The sequence below is a fragment of the Aegilops tauschii genome, chromosome 1 (assembly GCF_002575655.3).
Source record: "Aegilops tauschii subsp. strangulata cultivar AL8/78 chromosome 1, Aet v6.0, whole genome shotgun sequence".
NCBI lineage: Eukaryota > Viridiplantae > Streptophyta > Magnoliopsida > Poales > Poaceae > Aegilops > Aegilops tauschii.
In genome coordinates, this window is record NC_053035.3 from 401,311,457 (window position 1) to 401,318,172 (window position 6,716).

The window sequence follows — 6,716 nt, forward strand, 5'->3', positions numbered from 1 at the left end:
AACTCAACAACTTCGAACATAACCAAGTGTGGAAGTTAGTGCCAAGGCCAACCGGGAATCATAATGTCATTGGAACCAAGTGGATATTCAAGAACAAGCAAGACACTCATGGAATCATTGTTCGCAACAAGGCTCATTTGGTGGCACAAGGCTACTCCCAAGTCGAGGGTATCGACTACGGTGAAACCTTTGCCCCCGTCGCTTGCCTTGAATCTATTCGTTTATTGATTGCTTATGCTTCTCATCATAATTTCACATTGCAACAAATGGATGTGAAGAGTGCTTTTCTTAATGGTCCCATAAATGAGTTGGTATATGTCAAACAACCCCCGGGGTTCGAAGATCCCTATTTCCCCGATCATGTGTATCAACTCCACAAGGCGCTCTATGGCCTTAAACAAGCCCCACGTGCGTGGTATGAGCATCTTACGGAGTTGTTACAAGATCGTGGATTCGAAATCGGGAAAATCGACCCCACTCTTTTTACTAAGAAGGTCAAAGGGGAGTTGTTTGTGTGCCAACTATATGTTGATGATATTATTTTTGGTTCCCCTAACAAAGCCTTCAATGAAGAATTTGCCGCTCTCATGACCTCAAAGTTCAAGATGTCTATGATGGGAGAGTTGAAGTTCTTTCTCGGATTCGAAATCAAACAAAGAAGAGAAGGAACCTTCATCAACCAAGCAAAATACACTCAAGACATGCTGAAGAGATTCAAGCTAAGTGATGTCAAGTCGGCTTCCACTCCAATGCCCACCAAGTGCCAACTTGACATTGATCCCAATGGTAAAGCAGTGGATCAAAAGGTATATCGCTCCATGATTGGATCCTTGCTTTACCTTTGTGCATCTAGACCGGATATCATGTTGAGTGTGGGAATTTGTGCACGGTTTCAAGCCGCACCAAAGGAAAGCCACTTTGTGGCGGTCAAGCGAATCTTTCGATATTTGGCTCATACCCCAAACTTTGGCTTATGGTACCCAAGAGGAGCAAACTTCAAGCTTGTAGGTTATTCGGACTCCGATTGGGTGGGAGACAAAGTGGATAGGAAGTCCACTTCCGGAGGGTGCCAATTTCTTGGTTACTCTTTGGTAAGTTGGTCTTCTAAAAAGCAAAGTTGTGTGTCTCTCTCGTCCACCGAAGCAGAGTATGTGGCAGCCGGGAGTTGCTGTGCACAACTCTTATAGATGAGGCAAACTTTAAAGGATTATGGTGTCATTTGTGACAAAGTGCCTCTTTGGTGTGACAATGAAAGTGCCATCAAGATTTCACTCAACCCGGTGCAACACTTCAAGACGAAGCATATTGAGATTCGGTATCACTTCATCCGGGATCATATTAGGCGAGGGGAGATCGAGCTCAACTATGTCAACACTCATGATAACCTTGTAGATATTTTCACGAAGCCATTGGATGAAGCAAGATTTCGCGAGTTAAGGCATGAGCTAAATATCATTGATTCGAGCAATGTGGTTTGAACCTTTGCACACCCCTCACATTCATTGTGCATTCTTGTCTAGGTGTAGGCATGGACTTAGGGGGAGTGTTGTTCTCTCAATGCACTCTCCCTCCCCCCATAATGCATAAACTAATCTCACTCTTTCACATTAGCCATTTTTGATGGTATTTGTGCTTCAAAGACGAGCTTTGGTCATGGGCCCAAGGATAATTCTTCACGGTGCCATACCAAGTGACTCAAACATAGGTGGCTTCGGCCACCACCCTCTCGTTTAGAGGCGTGTGATTCTTGTTCTCTTGCTGGTGCTCTTGTTGGTCTTCTTGCCGTTGTTTCCCATCTTTCGTTTTGCGCCATAGGTGTTGAGTCTGGTTTGAGTTGCGCTGGGCGGTACTACCGTTGTGAAGGCGCGGTACTACTGCTCCACGGAGCGGTACTACCGCTTATGTGTCTAAGCGGTACTACCGCCCACCACCACGGTACTACCGCTGAGGGGCGGGGCCAGGGGGTTAAGTCGTGGGCAGGGGTGGTTTCCTCCCCCATACCCATTTGCTTCGTCCCCTGGTTCCTCTTCCTCTCTCTCCAGCGCCATCTCACCCCGGGAGGGCTCCGGCGGCCCTCCGTCTCCGGACCGTTCCTTCCCATTTCCTTCGGTGGAGTCGGTCCCCACCTCGTCCTCTTGCCATGGATGCCGGTATTGCCCCCGTTCCTCTTCTCTTCTTGTCTAGTTTTCAGATCTCGCGTTTTAGGGGCAATAGTAGTTGCATCTCTAGATTTTTGGCCAAATCTAGGCTTGAGTAGGATGGAGAAGGTAACTAGACTCTTTGGATTGATGTTTGGTAGGTTTATTTTTGAATTTGGCATCCCCGGTAGTGCCGAATCTGACCACGGCAGTAGGGATCCACCGTGCCCCGTCTCGGGCGGTACTACCGCTCATATGGCGCGGTACTACCACTGGTGCGGTATTGCCGCTGGCCAGGCACGGTACTACCGCTGGATGCCCAGTTCCATTGTTTCCTACCACATGTTGATCCATATTTGTTGTGTTTATTTGGTTTTGATTGCTCTGTCTGGTTGTTTCTTGTGTCCGTGTGTTTGGTTCCACGTGATGAACATCCTGAGCAGCAAGTCCGCCGTGTCAACCCAGGGCGTTCAACGTCAAAGCGGTACCGCTCATCTGAGACTGCAGGTGGTTCTTCCAGTGCTCCACCACCGCCAGGGGGTGCTTCCTCTAGTGCTAATCCTCCTCGCAAGAAGAAGATTGCCAACCGACCGAAGCCAACAGGCGTCGGCGCAACCCATATGAGGAAGACCAAGAACCCAACCTTGTCAATCGCCCGTTCTGGAACCGGTTTCAGTATTCCACATACTTTGATGTGATCAAGGCTAAGAAGAACCTCTTTGTCAATGTTCATTCCATCAACACGGATGCCATGGAGAAGGACCCTGAGTACTTTGGTGATGCCCTTCAGATGTGCTCTTAGTTGAACATTCTCAGGATCATGCAGTTCAACAAGGACTTTGATGCAGATTTGCTGGCATAGTTCTTTGCCACTGTTCACCTAGGAACTGATGCAGACAGGACTCTGACTTGGATGACAAATGGAAAGGTGCTAGCTGTCAAGTGGCAGGCCTTCATGGGGCTGCTTGAGGTGGAAGATCAAGGGCTCGAGACTCCAGTCGGTTTTCGTCCTCACCAAAATGTTACCTCCGCTCACAAGCAAGCCCTCTAGCCCTACTGTACTCGGAAGGTCAACCCTGAGACCAGGAAGGAAACCTATGAGTTGTCTACCTATCTGGACATCCTTCACCGTATCTTCCGCGAGACTCTCTTCCCTAGTATTGGGAATCTCGACATGGTACACTCTTATCTTGTGGACATGCTTCTCTTCTGCCAGCGTGAGAAGGAAGCAAACACTGGCGAGTCCCTGGACATCTCTCATGTCATGTGGTCTGAACTCCTTGCTGCTGTTTCTGAGCGCAAGTGCCCAATTTATGGTGCGTTCATTATGTTGCTTATTGAGAGGGCCTGGAGACATACCTATCCTGAGGAGCAGCTGGAGACTGGAGAGTTGGTTTCTCATGAGATCAAGCTTCTGAGGAAGAAGGATAATTGGGGTAGGTCTGGAGTTCCATCTTCTGCTGCTGCCATGGAGACCGAGGACGAGGCTGATGCCGGTGATGATGATGAGGATTATGTGCCTCCTGGGACAGAGCCTTCTGCGGCAGAGCCCTCTTGGGCAAAGAAGCTCAAACACAAGATGAAGAAGCTGTTCTGCATGGAGTCTCACGGTCAGTACATGACTCATGTGGCTGAGAAGAAGGCAAGAGGACGTCACAAGGAGCTTATGCATCAGATGGGTGCGACTGTCACCAGCGGCTCTGAGGGTCAGATCACTGAGGAGGAGGAGTGGATCCAGCAGCACTGTCCGTGGACCGATTCAGATGCCGAGCAGTTTCCGGGCGAGGACGGCAGTGCAGATGATCACGCAGAGTCCTGATGTTCGAGATCCTCAGCATGCTCTCACCTGGAGCCGTAGGTCAGCTCTTTGCCCCTTTTGGTGTCTCGATGCCAAAGGGGGAGAGAGTTTAGGGGATTTGCGTCGTTGTGTTGCGAGTGTGTCTTTGCCTTTGTGCTTTCATTGTGTGCTACCTTGTACTTTGCTTGGTTTTGTGTTCAGTGAGACCTTAGTTCAAGTCATATGGTGTGAGACATATGCTACCCTATCCTTATCATTATCTTTGTCTCTAGTCATTTGATATCTCATGAGTTACATGCTTCATTATGTTATATATCCTGCTATCTTGTATCTCGCTTAGGTTGTTGGTCTCTAAAATACAGGGGGAGTGTTGATCCTAGTATGTGTGTCGTGCAGTCCAAAGCACTTATCTTGATGGCACACATCTAGGGGGAGTCCGTCTATATTTTAGAGATTTGGGGTTTGCTTATATCCTTTGTCTTTTCCCAGTTGTGCAAATCCCGTATTGTCATCAATCCACCAAAAAGGGGGAGATTGTAAGGGCATATTTATCCCTAAGATGTTTTGGTGATTGATGACAATGCTTTTGCGGACTAATCGTGTGCATTGAGTGTTTTTCAGAGATTCATCCTTTTGGCACGAGACGATTCCCTCCCCTCGGAGCTTGAAGCGAAGACGGTGTAGTCCTTTCGGATTAGTTTGGTGGACTAGTTTCATAGGGATCACCGTACTATCAAGAGGGGGTCCGTTTTGGAAAGGCTAGGGCGGAATCATCACATACACTTCCTTTGCCCCTTCCTCCGAGCCTTTCCGTTTCGATGATGGGCTCGTTTCTCTTCTCAGTCTGCTCTCTCTGGTCCCAGCGGTAGTACCGCGGGCCGGAGCGGTAGTACTGCTTGGGTGCTACAAGCGGTAGTACCGCTTTGGAGCGGTTGTACCGCCGACTACCGCCCAGAGCAGTAGTACCGCTGGTAGCCCCCAACTGTGTGCTCTCTCTGGTCCCAGTGGTAGTACCGCGGGACGGAGCGGTAGTACCGCTTGGGTGCTACAAGCGGTAGTACCGCTCTGGGAGCGGTAGTACCGCTAGTAGCCCCCAGCCGTAGTACCGCGGTGGTCTCGTGCTAGTACCACCTCGATTCGAGGGCTCTTTTTTCGTGTCGGGTTTTACGGTACAGGCCGTGGCAGTGGGGGGCCATAGTACCGCTCGTATGCGGTAGTACTGCCCTCCCACGGCGGTAGTACCGCTGTGGGCCAAGCGGCAGTACCGCGAGGAGGAGCGGTAGTACCGCTTATAGTGGCAAGCGGTAGTACCGCTGGCACAGCGGTAGTACCGCTCTCTGCGGGGCAGAAGTGGGGGTAACGGTTGGTTTGTTCCCCCCACTATATAAGGGGGTCTTCTTCCCCAAAGTTGACCTACCTCTTCCCCCAAAAGCTCCATTGTTGCTCCAAGCTCCATTTTCGCCCGATCTCTCTCCCTAGCCAATAAAACTTGTTGATTTGCTCGGGATTGGTTGAGAAGGCCACGATCTACACTTCCACCAAGAGAAATTTGATTCCCCCCACTTATCCCTAGCGGATCTTGTTACTCTTGGGTGTTTGAGCACCCTAGATGGTTGAGGTCACCGCGGAGCCATAGTCCATTGTGGTGAAGCTTTGTGGTGTCGTTGGGAGCCTCCAATTAAGTTGTGGAGATTGCCCCAACCTTGTTTGTAAAGGTCCGGTCACCGCCTTCAAGGGCACCAATAGTGGAATCACGGCATCTCGCGTTGTGTGAGGGCGTGAGGAGAATACGGTGGCCCTAGTGGCTTCTTGGGGAGCATTGTGCCTCCACACCGCTCCAACGGAGACGTACTTCCCTTCAAAAGGAAGGAACTTCGGTAACACATCCTCGTCTTCACCGGCTCCACTCTTGGTTATATCGTTCTGTTACTTACGCAAGTTTACTCGGGTTATATCTCTTACTTGCTTGCGTGCTTGTTGTCATTGCATCATATAGGTTGCTCACTTAGTTGCATATCTAGACAACCTATTTTGATGCAAAGTTTAATTTGGTAAAGAAAAGCTAAAAATTGTTAGTTGCCTATTCACCCCCCCTCTAGTCAACTATATCGATCCTTTCACAAGGGATAACAGAAACGATTTCCAAGCTCTTTGTCATGCTGAAATCAACGAAGGTAGGATTCAAGAAAAGCATCAAGTGTTGATGGTTGACAAGACCACTAGTTTTAAGAAAAGGGCAAAGGGAAGAAGGGAAACTTCAAAAAGAACGGCAAGCAAGTTGCTGCTCCCGTGAAGAAGCCCAAAGATAGACGCAAGCCTAAAACGGAGTGCTTCTACTGCAAAGGAAATGGTCATTGGAAGTGGAACTGCCCTAGATACTTGGCGGATAAGAAGGATGGCAAAGTGAACAAAGGTATATTGGATATACATGTTATTGATGTGTACTCTACCAGTGTTTATTGCAACCCCTCGGCATTTGATACTGGTTCAGTTTCTAAGAGTAGTAACTCAAAACAGGAATTGCAGAATGAACAGAAACTAGTTAAGGGCGAGGTGACGATGTGTGTTGGAAGTAGTTCCAAGATTGATATGATCATCATCGCACACTCCCTATACTTTCGGGATTAATGTTGAACCTAAATAAGTGTTATTTGGTGTTTGCGTTGAGCATGAATATGATTTGATCATGTTTATTGCAATACGGATATTCATTTAAGTTAGAGAATAATTGTTATTCTGTTTACATGAATAAAACCTTCTATGGTCATACACCCAATGAA